Raw genomic sequence first — 22,157 nt, 5'->3', positions numbered from 1 at the left:
AAATGGAGGGATATCAGCATTTTACTGGCTTAGGTAGAATCTATGCTGAAAACCAAATAATCACTGAGACATTGCTCAAGAAATCAGGGATGAGCCTCGGAGGTCCTTCAGATCAGTTGTTTCCTCCTGTAATCTGGCGTGCCTACTTATTGGTAGATATATCCGTTGTGCTCTCAAGGAGTACAGCTTCAGCTTGTTAGTACAGCTATTGCTATGTAATGCAAGATTTTCTTGGCACTGATGCTCTGAATCTGTACTTGCTATCTAGGAAAACAAACAAAATCCAGCTAGTAATTGATATCTGGCAAATAAAAAAACAAACAAACTGATATCTGCTTGGTTTAGCAGTCTAAGGTAGGGCTGTTTTTCTTTCCCACAATTATTGCCATCTTAAGTACTGTGTATCCAAAACTATGCACATAGATGGTGGTTCTTAGTAAGAACTTCAAATAAGCTACCACTATGGAATGGGTGATACTGTGATATTACTTCGTTTTGAGACAGCATGTCCAAAAATGAGCAAAAATCTGGTGCTTGGTGTACTTATAGGTCACGAGGATGAGCGATTCTTAAAGGCATCTGGACTGGTGCATGTGTATGTGTCTGATAGATGACTGAAATGTTCATACACATAGAAGACCAAGGGCTGCCCCTTCTCTCACTGAAATCCATTAAAATTCCCATTCATTTCAATAGGAGCAGGTTTGGGCCATACATTTTTAAAGGGGATCTCAATTTGGCCTCCAATTTTTCAGGTGGTAATACTAGCATGTCATCATCTACCTGCCTGATTTTTGGGTGAAATCATAGAGGTATAGATGTGTAAATGCTGCTGTTTAAACCTGCAATTAGTTGTGCCCACAAAATCAGAGGCTGATTAAAAAAATCTAGACCTTTTACATCAACGTTTTAAAAAATTGAGCCGTTTTATAAAGAGCACATTTTGATTTTGGATCATGAGAAGCAAAGTAAAATCAGCCATTTCATATAAAGAGAATAGCTGATCTGTGGATGGTGAAAGTTAAATCCTTGTCAAAGTATTAGAAGTACAATCTTGACTCGACTTTAACAGTCATTGATTGAATCTAGTGGAGATCATTTATGAAAAATATTACATTTTATGGAACATTACAGTAAAGGAAAACCTATCACCAACCTTGTGTTAGTTAAAAATTACACTCTACTAAAAATATAGCGATGAAATGATAAGATAAATTATTATTCTATGTTGGTCTCATGAGGTTAATTGTTTAATATGTTTTTTTCTCATATTTGTACACATACAATGAAATGTGAAAATACAGCTTTGTAAATGTTTACAGTAACTAAGAACATCTATGTCAGGTGTGCACTTAATCATGAATTGCTATGTAGGCAGAGACTGTGCATGAGCATACATCAAAACAGATATCTATCTGTATTGTATAATGTATTCTTCCACATGGTCATATCCGATACGTGAACTTATTATTCCATTAGTACCCAAACCACAATCCTTTCCAATATCCAGCTGTGAAAATGCAAATAGCCATATACTTTGTTTTATTAAGGATCAACCATTAGGGGGGTCATTGGTTAAAGGCTGAACATCATTAGAGGGATTAAACAAACAAACAAACAGCTGTTGTCATGTATCTTGAAAAGCTTCTGTTGTATCAATGCAATTTTTATCTATAGTGATGATGTTGTCATGGGAACATATGTATAGGGGAATTAAATGATGTCAGGAAAAGTATAAATGATGCAAACAAAACTCATTTGAAATGTTAATTACCATGCCCTCTCCACTCCAAAGTACAGTTCAATTTGATCTTATTTCAGATGGAGGGAAAAATATGACACTTTTGTCTAATAAGAAGTAGCTTACATTGTTGTACCAAAGTGAGTATGAGTCAGTGAGTTAATCTGCATTGGCAACATTTGCACCGGGGACCATCTGCAGCCCTGCTTGTCTGAGCATCAGTAATATTCCTCTGTGAATATCTCATCTTGATGGTCAGGGGAGGCAGCAGCCTCTTTAAAGAGTTCCATAAATGCTTATAATTGCTGCATTAAACTTCAGTTTATTATTTTCTCCAGGTGCAGGTATGCGGATGATATGAAACTCCACTGCATTTACATACAAATTGAAGATTTTTATTAATCAGCCCAGTAACAGGAATCAAACGGCAACACTCCATCAGGTCCTTAAATACATTTGGTGACATTTTTACCATGCATTAGCATGATAGGGCAAGTAGAATATAATGTACCAATGATTGCTTTTCCATTGAAAGCACAAACGGTTTCATTTTTCCTGTCATCTCAAATAAGTGTTAAAGAGGGTTTGGAGGCTATTGTGTACCTTCCGTATGCTAGGGACTTACAAACACTGATGGCCACATTAAATAACCATTAGTGGCTCGGCTTAGATCATTGCAACATCCCTCCTCTTCAGAATTTATTCTTTGATTTAAAGTGAAAGCAATCTGTGACTGCTTTCATAAAGTCCTTCAGCTCCCTCCATTTTTTTCCTCAAACAAAATGCATTACAACAGTAATTTTATGACTGTTAAGATAACTGCCGTTAACAAGCACTTAATTAAAATGTACAATAAATAGCAGGCTGCGGTCTTATCTCCTCTCATGAGCTCCCAGCAGCCTGAGACTCCAATGCACAGCCCTGCTGTTCCTCGGCTTGTTTGCAGATTAATTGCTTTTCTGTCTGGCAAAAGCTGCTTCTCCTTCAGCCAGATCGTAAATGACCAGATAGGGACTTTATCAATCAAGCTACTACTTTCTGTGATCACTTCCATTCAACACCTTCTGAATTTCGCATTGAGAGGAACAGAAGTTATAGAGATAGGATTTAACATCTTAGTTGTGTGTGCTAGGAATTTACGATAGTCCTGTCACCATTTGACACTGTTAATCTTTACATACAATACCCTTGGAGCAAGGCTGTTTTTTGTTCCTACACTGGAACTAGCCCTTGTAAGGACTGTGAAGAATACATATGAAACACAACCGAGATGCTCTCCATAGCACAAGGTTACATCTATTTCATGATCTGAATGCACTTGCTGATGTGCCTCAACATCTCTCTCTATCTAACTGTGGATCCCAATAATTTTCTGCAGTTAATGACTAGTTCAACTGATATCTCCTTTTATGTGTTTATTCATTATTTGCATTGGGGTAGCCTTCTGGTGATCCTAATCAGGGCCCCATTGTGACAGGTACTGTACAAACATAATGAAAAGCCAAAGAGGTTTTATAAAATCTAAATTAACAATTTAGTATATAGGTTTTATAGGGAGGTTAAGTCTATAACTGACATAGATTGGAAAGTGCAATGATTTTCAGATAGATTGACTTCTGAATTAAATAATATCATATATACAAAGCTAATTATAATACATGATTTTTCTTTACCAAAAGGTACAAAAAGCCCCAGCTTTTGCTCCTTTCAGGATACGCGTGACTCACCAATGTAAACACAAATCTACCATGTAAATCAATTGCAAATCACTTTTTGAAAGGTATTCTTGAAACTACAGAAAGGTGTGCTGTCTTCATGTTACTTGCTCAGAATATAAATAATCTCTCTAATTTATCACATGTCTTTCACATGCTAAACAGAGGGAATAGCTTCTATTTGGAGTTCTAAACATGCATGGTGTAGTGACTTTGAAAACAACGCTATATTAACACCACAGTTGGTTCCTGAATACATATGAAGCATCAGTGTGTTAAACGTAATTTGTGTAGCTGCTTCAGTATCATCATTAAAGTCAATCTCCTTCCCCCGTCCCCAAACCAACCAAAACACCCCCACAACCCACCCTCTGAATGCAGCATCACAAAGATCATGTACACTTTTTTTCCCCACTAAGAAAGGCTGGGGACTTTTCTCAAGAAAAATCTTATGCTTAGAGAGACAACATGCAGGCCTGTCCCTAACGACACAGTGTAAATTTATGTTAACAACCTCTATGGCCATTTGGAGCAACCTTGCAAAAGATCTTTTCCCATATGATATCCTCTGAGAGGTTTGCTCAGAGTCTCATTCTCAAAACACATTACAAAGAGCTAATTATAAGCAAATTAAAAGGCAAGTAGCACTTAGGAGGACAAACCAGCCAGCCCTATCTGCAGCCTGGCTCTGAAACAGCCCCAGAGTAGATCCACAAAGACTCTGGCAAATGCATAGTGTTCATGTGAATGATGCACACATATCCGCTGAAAAATAAACCCCAAGATGATGGAGACATGACTAAGGTGCAGAAATGGAGGAAGCAATAGATAAAGGATTGCCAGTGAGATCCAAAAGCCACTCAAGGAGAAAATATTCCAGAGCATGGCACCTCCCAGGCTATTTGTCATGGTTAATACATGGCAACCACTTAAATAAGCAAACAAACAAGCAAGCACACAAGATAAAGACAAACATAATCACCCAGCACAAGAGCATACAGTCCTGTCAATATAGTAAAATTACATACATACTGAATAGCTAAGTCAAGCCAATGCTGAATAGTCCAAATGTCTCATGTGTATGCATGGACATTTGCAGCTGCAATGTGGTTATGACAGAGAAATATTATTATCAAGGCAGGGCTGTACAGTAGACTCAGAACAGGGTTTGCATTCCATACCTGTAACTGTCCGATTGACAAAACACTTGTTTTAAAGATGGAGGCATACAATAGAAATACCCTGCACTCCACAATGTTGTATGTTTCATATTTCTCTTAATTAAATGCAAGTCCATTTCTGAACTAGACCTATCAGCAATTGCTTAACACCCTATGTTCTCCCTTGACATCTAACAGTTTCAAATTCTGGCTTTTTGGGAGTTTCTGCCACCCATTTACATTTCTATGGCAACAGAACACTGCATACCTGCTGTCTTTGAAAAGACTTTTGCTTAAATTTAACTGTGTGCTATCTGACTGGAGGCTCAACAGCTGTTTCTATATCACAGCACATAGCATTGCACTATCTATACTATGCATGTTTATTTTATGTTTTAATAGGGTTTACAAAGTTATTTTGAAGCGACACTGATTAAAAAAAAATCACATATTTCCAGCACTACCTATGTTAATTGAGTCTTGCAAAATTCTATTGACCCACTCAGCAGAGTGCAGTCTGATTTTTTGGGGTGAGTGCGTGTTGTGCCTGGGCTGTTAATATTTTTTGACTTCATTAATTTATGTATAAGAAATATTTCAAGCCCATCTACTCTGTTGCAAACTGGACCAAATTTCTGACGCAGGATCCCTGGATTCTGTGGCGCGCGAGAGGGGCAGACTGGAAATTCAGTGGAGGTTTCTAATGTATCACACTGATCAACTTGCTGAGTATTTTTAGTCTGACATTGCATAGCTGCAACACAGAAATTACTGGGGAAAGTTGAAGGTTTTGAAAATGGAGCAAAGGAGTTTTGGCTGTTGGGGAGACATGAGAGGCTATTTACGATTGTGGTATATGCACATGAACTCGTTGCTTCTGCTACAATGAGAGGCAGTGAAATAGTTAATGTTGACACTGATTTTGCTGTCTTTAGTTTTCAGAGTCAACAAGGTATGGAGGGAAATGAGGCAGTTCACACATCTCACCAATACCATTTGCAACACATTTACATTTTCAAGATTATTTTCACATGCCTGGTGAGCAGAAACTTTTTTTAATTTAGGTCCTGGAGTGCAATTCTGCAGCAAGATGTGGACATTGTGGCAAAATGATGCATTATATAATATAGTTGTTCAGAGAGCTGGACGCGTAAAGTAGAAGGTATGGTGATGACAGCTTTTCTAGCTCTACAGGACATAGCTGCACCACTGTACAACCTCCAAGGGTGTATTCAGAGCCCATATTCGGTTCTGCTAATGACATTGTGGAAAACCAAAATTATCTTTTTTAGGGCAGCCAGTGTTGAGCATTACATTTCCTTAAAAAGAAATCTGGAAAAATTCCCAGACTACAGATCTGTCTCTCAAACTTTAGAGGATATGACTGAATTAGGAGACCAATAGTTGATTCTGTCCTTCTTTCTCTTTCAGTACTTTCATTTTAGCTCTCCTGATGTTCCTGGTTCTTTTCCCTCCATTATTGTACAACAGGGGTTTAAAATATTAAGGAAATAGAAATTAGTATGCATGTCTGTATGTATTTGGCTCCATACCATGTGGTCATTTGTAGTTAATGTTTTTACACACCTGTGCACTTCCAGATTTTATTGGTATGCAAAACAGAAACACTAAATTAGCATTAAAAAGTCTATTCCAGTAGCATTTCTAACCCAGGAGAATCCAGAAAGTATCTGAAACCTTAATAGTGAATCTGTCCTCCTGCAAATGCTGGACTAAAGAAGATTGGCAAGGTTCAGATAAGCAATTTGATGATTTTCAACATGAACCTTCAGAGAATCGCTTGTTACTAGTAATTAGTTTATTTCCCAAAGAACAACAGTTTCGCAGATGACTGTTAGTTCCCAGTTACCTCTAGAAACACCTATTGCAGCAAAATGTTTAAGGTAGAATTGGGATGGACTGTTGAATTTGAGCCAGATAGGGGCCAGAAACCTTGAATCCATACACTTTTAAACACTGGGGACAATTGAAATAGGAACTTGGATCTGAAGCCAGAGTTTGTAGATTATTTCTGTCTTTATACTGACTTGAACCAGGGTCCAGATCCTCAAAGGTATTTGGGGACCTAATTCCCATTGTCTATTTTTGAGAATTTGTGACCCAAACTCTGAATCAGAACACAGAATGGACTTTGTGTGATTAAATTCTATATCAATTTCTGATTTTGGAGAGTTGAGCTTGTCTCTTGCAACTTATTTACAGAAGTTTAAGGGGTATCCACATTGTGCTTATCTGTTAGACAATTTCCCCACTTCTACAACTTTTTCCCTGCTGGAAATCTTCATTACACTTCACTTTTATTTTTTACTCTTGGTGAGAAAGCCCCTTCTTGAATTAATTGTTTTTCTTCATGGTTTACTTTGGCGTTCAGGCTGATGAGCAATCAAGGGCATGCGTTGGAATTGCCAAAACTTTAGATTCATTTTGACACTTGGAAAGGTCACATAACCTAAGAGATGATGAGGATTTTTTTTTAAATCTGGCAGAAGAACATTTTATTCCCATTTAAATTCAAGTGATGAAAACAAAATAAATTGCTTTCTGTTTCAAAAAGAACCAGATAACCCAAGTTCAAGCATTACACAGTAGCAATGATTTGCACAGACTAGGGCTTGGCTACACTTGCGAGTTAAAGGATCCCCGGGCGAACTAGCCCACTACCCGTCCATACTGGCAAAGCACGTAGAGCGCTCTGACTCCGCGGCTACAGCTCTCCTGGTACTCCACCTCGGCGAGTGGAATAACGTTCGCTGCGCCCCCGCTGGAGCACCGCCGCACCAGTGTGGATGCCCTGGTCTGTTAGTGCGCTCTGATCATCCTCCAGAAGTGTCCCACAATGCCTGTTCTAGCCACTCTGGTCATCACTTTGAACTCTACGACCCTGCCCTCAGGTGACCAATTGTCAGACCCGCCCTTTAAATTCTCTGGGAATTTTGAAAATCCCCTTCCTGTTTGCTCAGCCAGGTGTGGAGTGCTCAGCGAATCTTTCCAGGTGACCATGCCGCCACACGCCAGGCGATCCCCAATTTGGAGCACTGGTGAGGTGCTGGACCTCATCAGTGTTTGGGGGGGGAGGAAGCTGTCCAGTCCCAGCTGCGCTCCAGCCGTAGGAATTACGATACCTTCAAGGGACATGATGGAAAGGGGCTATGACCGGGACACACTGCGGTGCAGGGTTAAAGTGAAGGAGCTACAGAATGCCTAACACAAAGCCCATGAGGCAAGCAGCCATTCCAGTGCTGCCCCTGTGACCTGCCATTTCTACAAAGAGCTGGACGCGATACTTGGGGGCGACCCCACCTCCACTCTGAGTACCACCATGGACACTTCAGAGCCCAGTTCAACAAGGCGGGAGAAGGAGGGGGAGGAGAAGCAAAGCGGGAGCGAGGGTGCTGAGGAGGAGGAAGACACCCTGGCATCCCTAGATGCATGCAGCCAGGAGCTGTTCTCAAGCCAGGAAGAAGGTAGACAGTCACGGCAGCTGGTGCTTGGGGAAGGACAAACACCAGAGGAGGTTCCCGGTAACCGGCTTTTATTGTGGGAAGGAAGTTATTCAGTGCGGGCTCTTGGGGCGAGGAGGGTTAGGGCTGCATGCATGCCTAGATGTGGAATAGGGTGTTGATGTGCTCTCTCACATCGCGGTAATCGGCCTCAGTGATTTCTTCATAGGTCTCATCCGGAACTTGGGCAATGTGCTTGCGCAGATTTCTTGGAAGAGCCACTGTGTTCCTGGTGCCAGTCAGGCTAACTTGTCCATTCCACTGTGCTGTGAGGGGTGGGGGGACCATTGCTGCACACAGGCAAACTGCATATGGGCCAGGGCAGAATCCACATTGCATTAGAAGACCCTCCCTTCCTTCCCAGTCACCCTCAGCAGCGAGATATCTTCCAGGATGAATGCCTGTGGAAAATGTGGGGACAGTGTTTAGAATAGGGGCCTCCTGCTGCTGTTGGCTCTCCCCACGGCACAGAAACCCAGAGGACAGTACAGCTGTGAAACAATCAGTCATGCTTGACCCTGTGCTTACTCACCATTTTGGGGCTCCTGTGGGTTATGTGCGCTGGCTTTGGGACTGGCAAATTATGCTATTGTGTAGACTGTGCTTGACCTTAAGTATGGGGGAATCATTGCTCTGCCTGGTGTAAACAATGCTGCGTCTGTTAAGTGTTGCATTTTTGCCTTTACAGATGCAACCTTGAGATGTCAGTTGTCTGTGTTGTCACTGGCCAAAAGACTGCAAAGAATCAGAAAGAGGCGACGTAGAAGCAAGGAAGACATGTTGCATGAAGTAATGCAGCATTCAACTAATGAAAATAAAAAAGTGCAGGAGCGGTGGAAGAGTGAAAGGAGGATCCGCCAGCAGAATGAGGAGCGCTGGCACAAAAGCGCGGTGCTCCAGCAGCAAAGCACGGATCGGCTGATAAGCATAATGAAGAGCCAAGCGGACTTGATCCAGGCACTTGTAGCTATGCAGGTAGAACACTACTGTGCCCGACCCCCCCCCCCCCCCGCAGCCCTTGTCCCAAAACTCTTTCTCTTGTGCCCCCATGTCACCTCCAACCCACTTTCCCCAACATCCGGGTTCCTTCTGCCACAAGCTGCCTCCAACATCTGTTGCTTCACCACCCAGTCCTGAAAACTACTAACCTTACCCTCTGCCCTCAACCCCCATCACCATGCAGTATAGCCATCCTGAAGTGCAGCACTCATTGCACAGCACTCCAGACAGGAAGGCTGAGTATGATAACAGGACATATGCAAATCTGTGAATGTACCATTCCCCACCCCACCCCCTTGCCCTTTCTGTTTCCTAAGCTGTTGTGTTTCTTTTCAATAAATTAATTTTCTTTTCAATAAATGGATTTTTTGGCTTTGAAAACATTCTTTATTATTGATTAAAGTACAAGATACCTTAGCCCAGGAAAGAAACAGGCACTGCAAGTCAGTGTAGCAAACATAGATTCCTACTAACATTGGAATCACTGCAATTCAATCCTGTGTAGGGCACCAGACATTACTGGTGGCTTTCAGCCTCAAGTTGCTCCCTCAAGGCATCCCTAATCCTTGCAGCCCCGCGCTGGGCCCCTCTAATAGCCCTGCTCTCTTGCTGTTCAAATTCAGCCTCCAGGTGTTGAACCTCTGAGTTCCATGCCTAAATGAATCTTTCACCCTTCCCTTCACAAATGTTATGCAGGATACAGCATGCGGATATAACTGAAGGGATGCTGTCATTGGCCAGGTCCAGCTTCCCATACAGAGAGCACCAGCGGCCCTTTAAATGGCCAAAAGCACACTCCACAGTCATTCTGCACTGGCTCAGTCTGTTGTTGAACAGCTCCTTGCTGCTGTCAAGGCTCCCTGTGTAGGGTTTCATGAGTCACGGCATTAAAAAGTAAGAGGAGTCTCCAAGGATCACAATGGGCTTTTGACTTCCCCTACAGTGATCTTCTGGTCTGGGAGAAAAGTCCCGGCTTGCAGCTTCCTGAACAGGCCAGTGTTCCGAAAGATGCGTGCAGCATGTACCTTTCCAGGCCAGCCTGCGTTAATGTCAATGAAACACCCACAGTGATCCACAAGCGCCTGAAGAACCATCAAGAAATACTCCTTCTAATTAACATACCCAGAGGCTAGGTGGGCTGGTGCCAGAATTGCAATATGTGTGTCATCTATCACCCCTTCACAGTTAGGGAAACCCATTTGTGCAAAGCCAGCCACAGTGTCATGCACGTTACTCAGAGTCCTGGTTCTTCTGAGCAGGATGCGATTAATGGCCCTGCAAACTTGCATCAACACGATTCCAATGGTAGACTTCCCCACTCCAAACTGGTTAGCGACTGGACTTGCCAGCTTCCAGATTGCAATAGCCACCCACTTCTCCACCATCAGGACATCTCTCAATCTTGTGTCCTTGTGCCGCAGGGTGGGGTCGAGCTCTTCACACAGTCCCATGAAAGTAGCTTTTCTCATCTGAAAGTTCCGCAGCCATTGCTCGTCATCCCAGACATGCATGACAATATGATTCCCACCACTCAGTGCTTGTTTCCCAAGCTAAAAAGCGGTGTTCCACGGTGGTGAGCATGTCCGTGAATGCCACAAGCAAACTTGTGTCTTATGCATTACTCGAGTTGATATCATCATCAGAGCCCTCACTGTCACTTTGGATCATAAGAAATAACTCGACTGCCAAACGTGACGTGCTGGCGAGACTTGTCAGCATACTCCTCAGCAGTTTGGGCTCCATTCCCGCAGACTGAAAGGGAAAACAGAGTGCGGAGTAAAAAAATGTTGAAAGATGGCACCAAATATGGACGGAAGCGAAAGGAATGCTGGGAAGCAAACTGATGCATCACAGGGTTTTGGGACAGGACCCAGAATGCTCCGCACCCCCGGCCTCCCCACAAGCCACAGCGCCAGAATGGGAAGCGGTGCTCTGTGGGATAGCTGCGCATAATGCACCGCTCTCAATGCCGCTGCAAGTGCCACAAATGTGACCACGTCAGTGCGCTTGCAGCTGTCAGTGTGGACAGACTGCAGCGCTTTCCCTACTGCACTCTATGAAGGCGGGTTTAACTCACAGAACTCTACATCTGCAAACATAGCCATGCCCTAAGAACCACCATGCCAAGCCAGCTCTCTAAAGCTATACTCAATATTATTTGAGGCTTCCTTAGCTTTTTGTCCTGTATTATTTTTCATTTTAATTACCTCTGTACACCTTTGTTCTGGTTAAGGGCAGAAGCAGAAGCCTGAGACACCATATGAAAGGTTGGCCAGAAGCAGGAAGTAATGGGAATCTCATGGGAAGACCTGCTCTCCTGAGAGTCACAGACCAATTTGGCAGATCAGCGAGGTACAGATAAGTATCTGCATCTTTAAGTGTTTGTCCAAACCTCTGAACCTTTTGAAGTTCGCCCAACTTTGGCAATGATCCACCACTTCCATGGGAAGATATATATGTATTCTTTTCACAGTACTAATAGGGATCAGCAGTGCTGATCTTGCTTCCCAAATAGGCATGGGCTCAAATCAACTGGAGGGGAAGGTTTGAAATCTGGATCTGAATTTTTTTACTCTTATCTTTACAATTGATTGAACCAAACCATAACACTAAAAGTGGAGGCTTTTAAGGGAATTCAAGATAGAAGCACTTCCGATGGTTACAGCCCAGCCCAAAATGATTTGAGTCTCTGAGTAACTTGAGAGACCCTCCCTCCTCATGCAGTACAGCTGCTGTGTGGTGAACAGCAGGGTACTTCAACACCAAAGAGAGGGTGTTGTCAGCAGGGCATTTTCACATGGGCCCCTCCATTATGGTAAACCTACCCTTCCCCCCCGTTGGTCCACCTGATCCTAAATTTGTTAAACTTATTGGATGGACACTACTGTTAACGGATATATATATTTTTTAATTATTTAAATAAATAACCCGATCTGAATGTTGGGGTTTTTGAAATCCAGATGTGAATTAGGCCTCTTGGTGCTCTATTCTCCTACAGTGTAAACACAGCAGTGATATTATTTCTCCTCTTGTCTTTCTAAGAGTCAATCCAGCTCTGCATCGCAGCTCTCCTCATGATCAAGAGTATTTAATTGCTCATGTTTCTCATTCTCCCCCATCATAGGAGACCGCTTCTGGTAAACCAGGTTTGGTGACTTTCCTGTTAAAAACAAAACAAAACAAAGCAAAGCAAAATCCTCCCTCACTTTCTCCCAGATCTATTTAATTATAATCTAGTTCCAAATTATTTTTCTGACTATATTATGGATGGAAAATCTGGTGTTACTTTCAACAGCATTTCAGTGCCAAACTAATAGAAGAAGAGAATTGGTAAATATCTTTTAGGTTGTTGAACAAGTACCTTGCCATGTCTGTTACTACTTAGAACTACTTAAATACTACTTTCTATATTTAATAAAATCACTTTTTACTTATTAATTAACCCAGAATATGTATTAATACCTGGGGGGGGGCAAACAGCTGTGCATATCTCTCTATCAGTGTTATAGTGGGCGAACAATTTATGAGTTTATCCGGCATAAGCTTTATACAGAGTAAAATGGATTTATTTAGGGTTTGGATCCAATTGGGAGTTGGGCATCTGAGTGTTAAAGACAGGAACACTTCTTTAAGCTGCTTTCAGTTAAATCTACAGCTGTTAGGGAACGTGGTTCAGACCTGGGTCTGGGTTTGCAACAGGCTAGTGGGTCTGGCTCAAACCAGGCAGGACACTGAAGTCCTAAGCTGCCAGGGCAGGAAAGCAGGGGCAGAAGTAGTCTTGGCACATCAGGTGGGTTTCTGTGATCCAACCCATCACACCCACCAGTTAAAAAGAGTATAACTAAGAGAAACAAGGAGCTCGATAACATTAGAAAGAACGGTACAAACTATATTTACCACTGTTGGTTAAAATTCTCTGTTTCTGTTGAAAATTCATTAACTATTAAACTCCTGTGTTCAAAGTCTGATCTCAGCTACGCTGGTTTAAATCCAGAGCCACTCCAATGAATCTAGTGGGGTTATTCTGCATTTAAAGAATGTAATTTAGATCATCAACTAGACAAGTACCCCAACTGATCAACTCATTAAAATATGAATTAGAAATTAAATAATGAGAAACCCACATTACTTCTACTTGTTTCAAAAATCTATTTGTTACATTATACTTTTTACATTGGTAATTCTCTCGCTTTATCATTTGTTCTTTAAAAAAATGATTTATTTTTATAGCACGGATTGCAGTCCTCAAAGCAGCATACTAAATTCCAGACTTGTAGTCATTTTAAGATCATTCCACATGCCACTGAAATGCAACCTTTTCTGGGTGTCAGATTGACTCCACACAACACAGAAAGTGAAGAAATATATTTGATCGAATTAAAGCAAGAGAATTTAGGTATGCGGAATGCAATGCCCATTTTGGAAATTACTAGTGCACTGAGACAGATGCCTTAATTCTTGCTAAAAGTGCCATGGGATCTTTAGAGACCAGTGGTTAGCCGATGAGATGGGAAGAGGGTGGAAATGAAGCCCACAGAGGAAATAGGGCAGAAAGTGCAGCCAGGAGAAGAGAGAAGAAATACAAAGGTTGAGAATAGGGAGAGAAAGCAAGAGATGAGGATTGGAACAAAGAGCAACACAAGGCAGAAGAACCATGGTTCTACTGTGGAGGATATTTTCCCACTGACTGATGCTGAATACAATAAGGTACTGAATCAATAACAACTTAAACTTCCGTTATTATACAAGGGCCACATGCTACCTTTGATTTTTTGGAAACTTCCCACTGACATCAGTGATAGAGTCACTGTGAATTGAGGGTCCTAAATTTATACCCTGGCCCATGGACCATAACTTAGGCCCACTCCATGGTACAGAGGTACTTTCTGTATCTAAGGGATACTGCTAGGATACGCTCTTTGTCTTCCAAAGTAGATCTGGTGATTGTGATCTACGTATTTGTCATCTCTAGATTAGATTAGTATAATTCACTTTACTCTGTAAAACTTTCCTATCAAATGGCATTCACAGACTTCAGATTACATGCTACAAGATTCTACAGTCAAGCTAAACCTGGCCAGCATTTTACACAGGCTAATGTAGCTTACTCTGTAGATTTAAAAAATAAGACAAAGAGCATTTGTATAAGACAAAGAGCATTAATGGCTGAAGCTTTTCTTGTAGTGCCAATTTCCTGATTCATACATAAAGATTGTCAGACCTAGGATTACTAATTGCTCCTCAAGAAGTTTAAAATCCCGTGGATCTAGACCACTGCCTCTTTTGCACCCCATCTATGTTTCATTTTCAGGCATTATCAGAAATGGGGACTCAGAGACTTCATTCAAAACTAAATTAAAATCCCATTTTTTTGGTTTGGCTTTCGCATTCAGAATACAAGCCGCTTTAAAGGTGGGTTTTTTTTTGATTCCCTGACGTGTTTCTTTGTAAGGCACCTTGAGGGATTGTACATGAGAAGCACTGTAACAAAATACCATATATGTAGGATGGTGTATGCTGTATCATATACCGAAATTAGTACTCTGGGCTTCTTTTAATGTTTTTGTACAAGGAATTTAAATAGTACGAAAAGCCAGGTTCAGGTGTGGCAATTTCAGTTTGCTTGAATTGGTGCCTGAGCACATAGCAAAGAGCACAATATGGGTTATGTCTGCTTGTTTTTCAGGAAGGGAGCAATATATTTACATAGGTGAAAAAGGGACATTTTCCTCATCCTCATATACAAATTGGATTAAAGATGTGGGCTGACACTGAACTTTTTCAATTCTACTCAGTTACTCTGAACTGGTCTTAAAATGCTCTGTTCCTCTAAACTGTGAAACATTCCTAAGATGTGACAGTGTTAGTGAACCCAACTTGGATGTTGGCATGATGTGGATTGATGTTGCTATATTTATATTGAAAGTTAAGTGGGCATGGATCTGTCTTTTCAGCATGTTAAAAACAACACCTCATTCCACATTCTCATTCAGAGGAGAGAATCAGGGTTAACCTGGCAGTGGACTCTAGTATTTTGGCTGACAAAGTTTAGTGTAAATAAATGCAGGTCTGTGAATTATCTGGCATGAAGATCGGTTAGGGGTGCTGGCTTCCCATAGCTTTAATCTAGTTGGCCTAAATGATTTATAAACTGGCAACATGATAAATGTTGTTTTAAGTGTATAAATCACATTGAAGAGGTGTAACTTTCTGTCAGGGCGTAACATGACCACTCCTCTTAAGGGAAGAACAACAATCACAAAGAGCAGTAAGTGTAACAAGATCACAAGTAGGCATATTCCCTCTCTCAATCATAAATCGTTAGAAGAGCACTCCTTTTTTCTTGCCTCTTTATGTGTCCTTCTTCGTCCTTTCTTCACTTTTTTTTTTGGTGCTATTTTCTAGCACTTCCCCATCGCTCTGGAAAGCTAAACCCTCCAGTTGATTTGTGCTGCAGTTTCTTCATAAATCTATGAAGCTTGTCTCCATCAAGCTGTATTTTCCATTAAAATATGGTTCCCAGGTGATTTCCCATACTATGAAAAACATGTAGCCATAAGTCTTTCACTGATTGTTTATTATCTATTTAGGTGCTCCTGAGAATTTTGACAGCTAGGACTTGTATCAGATGTAATGTAATAAAAGTGGATGTCTTCAGTATAACTGGAATAGCTGGCCCTGCTCATTTCTGGATGCCAGGGCTGTATTTGTTTTCTGTGTTGGTGTTTTTTATGACTTTGGGTCCACTCCAAATCTTGTATATTTTGACTTTGTATTTTACTTTTCTCAATAGACAAGCATCAAATGATGCAGTTTGAGGTTATAAGATGTACAAGAAACATTGACCACAAAGCTACTGTTTTAATGTAGTGAAGGAACAAATATACTTCAAATTGTTTTCAACATGGTCGTTCTGGTTGACACCGTGGTGTCAAAAAGCCAAATGAAACATCATGTGTACACCCTCATCTGTTTGCTTGTTCACAATCAAGAACATATTAAGCAACATAAAAAGCCAAAAATCAAATGTATGGAGGGCTAATTGTTTATTAAAGTGTTTTCTGCTGAACTGATAGAAATTGGTCAATAGCGACCGATAGATTGCATCCCATAGTCCTCTCCCTGGTAAAGTTCTCATTGGCTTTAATAGGAGCTTTGCCTGCACTAGGATTACAGGATCAGGCCATGTGAAAACTTTGATTGCTATCTGGTAGTATAACATAGGGTTGGGAGAATAATTGGAAAAAAAAATTAGTCCCTACCTGAACTTGCCTTGTTTGAAGCTGTCCAACTCAACCGTCAGGCACAGGGATGCCACCTGTCATGCCATGGTGTTGTTGCATTGTCTCAGCACAAACACTGACATACCACTGTGTGTTGCAAGAAGAGGATGATCCATTTTCCCAGAATCAACCCAGAAGAGGGCTCTGGAGGTCAGATAGGCCAGTCATACGGGAAAGTGGCTAGACATGAAGAGGAGAGCATCCAGACAAAAGGGATAGGAAGAGGGAGTGTGGGTTTGTGCCGAGTTGCCAAATTCTGTAGTCAGCAGGAAAAATGAGACTCAGGCTTGTCTTCAACATGTCCCACTCAGCCCAGGCAAGGAAACATTGATTACAGTGATGTAAACTGGTGACTGACTCAACAGGCACAAAAAAAAAATTAATTACAAGAACAGGTCTGTTCTTCGAAGGCTAGTGCTCATAACAAGAAAGTAAAGTGCTTTAAAATGATCAGGAAATCTCTTCCCCTGCTTGGATTTCAGTCCAATCCTATTACTTCTGCATGTGAAGCCTGACCTTCTCAAAGCCACACTGCTCTTCCTCCCTCCAAGGAACCTCTCTTAGTGCCCTTCTCATCAGCAGCTGTGGAAGGGGAGAAGAAGTTGAGCTGGATTTTGTCCCTTGTACCCTGGCATCAGGCATTGCCTCTGCACCCAGCCACAGATGTCTTGTACAGGAATAAGCAGGTTCTTAAACAAAAAAAAAAAGGTTTGTTTTATTTTTTTAAGACTCAAATGAAAGTTATGCGGTACATCCCTCCTTCCCCCCAGGATAGAACTACTGATCTCATCTGCACCTAAAACCTTGGCTTCATTCACTGACAGGTGTGTCTGATCTCAAGCTGAAAATGAAATTTGGCCTCCCTTGTAAACACCCTCTCATGCCCACCTTGGGGAGAATACATACATAATTGAACAGTTGTGGCCTGCACTGTACATGGATATGTAGTGCTGGCAAGGAGAAATATAGCCACGTAGCAGGTCGGACAAGAAAACAATCAATTTTTTTCCCTTGTGGTGGTATTTCTGTGGGGAAACAACTGTGAAGCCGGACACCATTTCATATAGTTGTGAGAACTGAAAATGGTTTGAGTTTTAGTTTTCTCTTGCTGCCTGTTTAAAAACTTTTATTAATAAACATTACAGAGCCAGAGAGCATGTTCCATGCAGTTGGAAGGTGAAAGAAACACTGTGAAATGAGCAGAGGACTTAAAAGAGAGTTGTTAAGAAGCCAGTCTTCTGAGTATCCTTTTGTTTACATACAAAGCATTCAGGGTTTGATGTGGAGTTGGTTATTTTCAGGCTTGAGTTTCACTCTGTACTAATGAACTCCAGAATGGTCCTCTTTCTATTTTACAAGGCTTTTTACTTTACTCCTCCCCACCATACACAATCATAGAATATCAGGGTTGGAAGGGACCTCAGGAGGTCATCTAGTTCAACCCCCTGTTCAAAACAGGGCCCATCCCCAATTTTTGCCCCAGATCCCTAAATGGCCCGATCAAGGATTGAACTCACAACCCTGGGTTTAACAGGCCAATGCTCAAACCACTGAGCTATCCCTCCAAGTGCATTGGATGATTCAGGGCATTGGTTATATTTAGGTTGTTGGCAAATGGTGTAGTTGTAATAGTGCAAACTCCAAGTGTAAATATGGAAAGACAATTCGTACCACTTGAGATTATACTTGCTTGAAACTTGGGTAACTTCAATTGGTGCAAACCAGGGCTTCCCACGTCTGTACTTTTATTTTTACCAGATTAGTGAGGCTAATCCCAAATACAGACCCTCCATTTTCATCAATTCTGACCCTCTTTTCTACTCATGAGCAGACTTCACCTCTGTGTTTTCTTCTTCCATATCGATCCTCCCGAGTCTCTATCATCCACCTAGAAGGAGGTATTCCTGTCCACTGAAGTATGCCATTAAGAAAATTTCCTGGGGCACTTGTGAAAGTGAACTACTTATCCTGGAGCAGCTGTGCCACCGAAAATTTCAAAGATCTCTGTGAAAAGCAGACAAAGCCCTTTGGAAAACGCTTTGCTCCATGAACAAATTTTATTCTCCTGATATTTGATTGGCTTCCAAGTTTACTCCCAACATGGTTCTTCATCCCTAGTTGATAATTTTAGGACTGACTCACCTCTTGAAAAGAAGGCTCTTAAAGAGCAAAGACTGATGCACATAAAACTTGAGGGGTTATGATCCATTCATCTGCAGCCAAATGGCCCCTCATTAACATCATTTGCTTTGTGACCAATTTCCAGGTATTTCCTTATTAATCAGAAAGTCATTTTTGCCCAGTGTTGTAAACTAGCATAATTGTGTTTCACCATCTTCTGCACCATGGCAGCTGAAGAAGAAAATTGGGAACGTAAGGTTCATTTACTGGCCATTTCAACATTTGAGAACTTTTTAGAAAATGAATGTAATTATGCTAATATTTATCTTTCCTCCATAGGAACATTATAGTTGGAGAGTGCTAAAACTGTAACAAAGACTCTCAAGAAGGATTTGTGCCACAGCTCTTACAAGAAGCATAGGGGAGCTTCTGTGATGCTGGCTTTGGGAGCATAGCTCAGAACTTATAGCCCTGGAAGAGGGAGGGAAGAAGGGAGCTTTAAGTCTGCACCTTTCGGATCCCTTTGCCTATCCCCAGGCTGCCCCTATGAAGCGCCAGTACCTTTTCATAGGCCTTGCACAAGGTCTTCAGCCTTGTGAGAGTTGGCAATACTGGGATCAATACTGTACAACAAGAGAGAGAGAGAGAAAGAAAGACCCATGATCTAGTAGCCATTTACTTCACAACAATTTTTAAAGAAGGTGGTACCTGAACCAGTAAAGTTGGCAGTCTCTGATGTAGGGCCTGAGCACAGGATCTCCTGTGCTCTAATCCTGACTCAACTCCCCCTGTGGCTTTGGGTAAATCATTTAACTGCTTTATGCCACAGCTTTCTCACAATGGGACTAATGATATCCACTTACCTACTGTACCTCACAGGGCTACAGGATTAGTCAGTCAATGTTTGTAAAGTTCTTTGGAGAAGCAAAGCAATATAAACATGGTATTTAAAAATACTTATTTCTAAAGTACAGAATTTCAAATTTCTTTCAGAATAAATGCAATTTATCCAAAACTTGTGACATTGTACATTTCTTTGGTTTTCAGTGTAAAAATAGCCATTTAATGAAAAACAACATTTTCGTGTTGTTTCCATGTGTGAATACTTGGAAAATTCAAAATTTGCTATGACTCCTACCATATTCAATTAAAATTCAACATGTGGGTGAACATTCCTGACTTGCTCAATGAATATTCAGGAAAAGCAAACACAAAAGGGATGAGAAAGTGAATTGGTTTAAAAATTTGAATGAATGTCAAATAATTTTCCCAGTATTTGTCTAGCTCTGGCTACAGCACTAGCTCGGGCTTTGCTTGAACAATTGATCTTACTTTAAACATTTGCTCTTGAGCAGCTGGATTCATTACTGAACCAACCACCAAGAACAATGAAATATAGCCTTTTCAAATTTAATAAACCTTTGAGGACTGTAGAAAAAAATGCACTTATCTTTAAAATCAGATTGTTAAAATAAAAACAAAACAAACTCAAATAAAACTCTTGCTTGTAGATGCATTGAGAAAACTAGCTGTTTACTATAAAAATTAGTTGTTTGAATAAAGCATTCTAATTCTTTTGAAAGTCTAGAGCCCAATTCTATTTTGACCTTCACCCGTTTTACATTGGTGTAACTGAGATCAGAATCTGGCCCATACTTTATAATGTGGTAGGAGAAATTTACAAATACAAGCAAGTCTAAATATGCAAAAACAAGTTATACTATTAACCAGGGAGATTTGCCACCTTTATTAATGTTCTGTGTTATGAAATCAAGCGATAACAGAGTTATGTGAACTATAAACAACTCTTTTGCAGTCATATTAACTACAGTAATTTTTAAAGGGTGGAATGTAATTTATCAAATGTTATAAAAATAAAACAAAACATACGAGCTGGCTTTGGGGTGGAGTGGTAATAAGCTGCTTCTGGAGAGCCCTGCTCCCTGACGTGACAGAGGTTAAATGCATTACAGAGCTTAAAGGCTGGGTCCCTGGAGGAGAAGGGGACCAGACTTTCCTGGCTGACCTGTCAAGGACACCAGACATTTCCACACCACCCCCCTTCCTGACTAATGGTAAGCTACTGAGTTGATGGCAAGGTTGCGATGACAATTTTTGGATGGGAAAATGGGACTCAGTAGTAGGCTACAACCTACAGGGGAGGCTACAATTGAACCATGACCTTGGGATTTCAGCGGTTCCCTGTAGGAGGACAAAATGAGTTGGAGACCCTCGATAAAAAGCCTAAACATGCAAAATACATGAAAAAACAGATCTAGCTGAACATTGCACAAACTAGCACATACGCTATCCATCCACAAAAAAGCCCTGAGAGTCAAACACTCATCTGATTCTACACCATTGAAATCAATGGGCTCTTGGCTATTTACGTTGGTAGATTTTCCTTTGCTTTGTCTCCACCATAAAGCAGTAACAGACAAACAGGAGGGACATATGTGTGAAATAGGTGAGGGAAAGACTACTGGCAGGGTGGAAGAAAGTAGCAGTGAATGGGTGGGAACTGGAAGAAAGTTACTGCGGGGAGGGTGGCACCAATTGGTTTGGGTTGCCAGTTTTGGTTGGACATATTCCTGGAGGTTTCATCACATGACATCTTTTATTAAAGATGAATCTTTAATTCCTGGAGACTCCAGGACAATTCTGGAGGGTTGGCAACCATACAACTGGTGAGGAATGAGCGATGCAAAGGGAACAGGAGAGCAGCAAGGGTCGGGGGGGGGGGAACAGAAGGGTAAAAGAATGAGTGGATGGAAGAATGAAGAGGTTACTAGTGGGGACAAGGAGGCAGCAATAGTGAATAGGGGACGAAGTTGAAGGAAGGAAGGAAGGAAAGATGCCAGGGTTTTCCAGAGAGACTGGGATTCGGGAAGGAGTGGACGCAGTGGATGTCAGTACAATGAATCTCCATGAATATAATTTTATATTACGTTGGGACATTCCTTCTTTAAACAGACACTCCCCTCTGGAGAGGTGGATTTTGTAAAGGGAAACAAAAATAAGTCCATTCACAGGACTGCAGGCTGGGAACGTGCTGCTTTATTTAACTGCATCACATCAGTGTGGGGCAAAAACTCCCACTGACAAAGATAGGATACAAGGGGGAGGGCGTGAGCATGACTCCATCCCATAATACTCTTGGCAACTCAGTTAACCCGCCATGACCACTTCAAGTTGCCTTGTAACACTGCTTCAATACTACAGCAATAGTCCAGATGCAGAGTTAGCTGAAGAGATACTTTTAGGTGGGTATTTTTGCTTCCTCCTTTATGTAAAGTCTCTGGACAAATCCCAGACAGACAATGCCCAGAGGTGCATGATGGGAGAGAGGGGACACAGGACTTACCAAGAAACATGAGAGATGGGAGACATGCTAGGGAGATAACTGATGTGAGGAGTAGCGTGAAGAGTAGCATTGGTTGCAGGGTGAAAGCTGAGGGAGCAGCATTTCCTGCTGCACCGAGGAGGACAAACCATTGCAGTACCAATGTCTCAGCCTGTGGCGGAGGATGAGACCCACTGAAGCTACAAGTTTTGTGGCATAGGTCAGGTCATCCTTGAGCACCTCTTTGGGCGCCTAGCAGCAGTGCTTGCCCAAA

The sequence above is a fragment of the Dermochelys coriacea genome, chromosome 12 (genome assembly GCF_009764565.3).
Source record: "Dermochelys coriacea isolate rDerCor1 chromosome 12, rDerCor1.pri.v4, whole genome shotgun sequence".
In the NCBI taxonomy this organism is placed as follows: domain Eukaryota; kingdom Metazoa; phylum Chordata; order Testudines; family Dermochelyidae; genus Dermochelys; species Dermochelys coriacea.
This window is presented reverse-complemented; position numbering follows the sequence as displayed.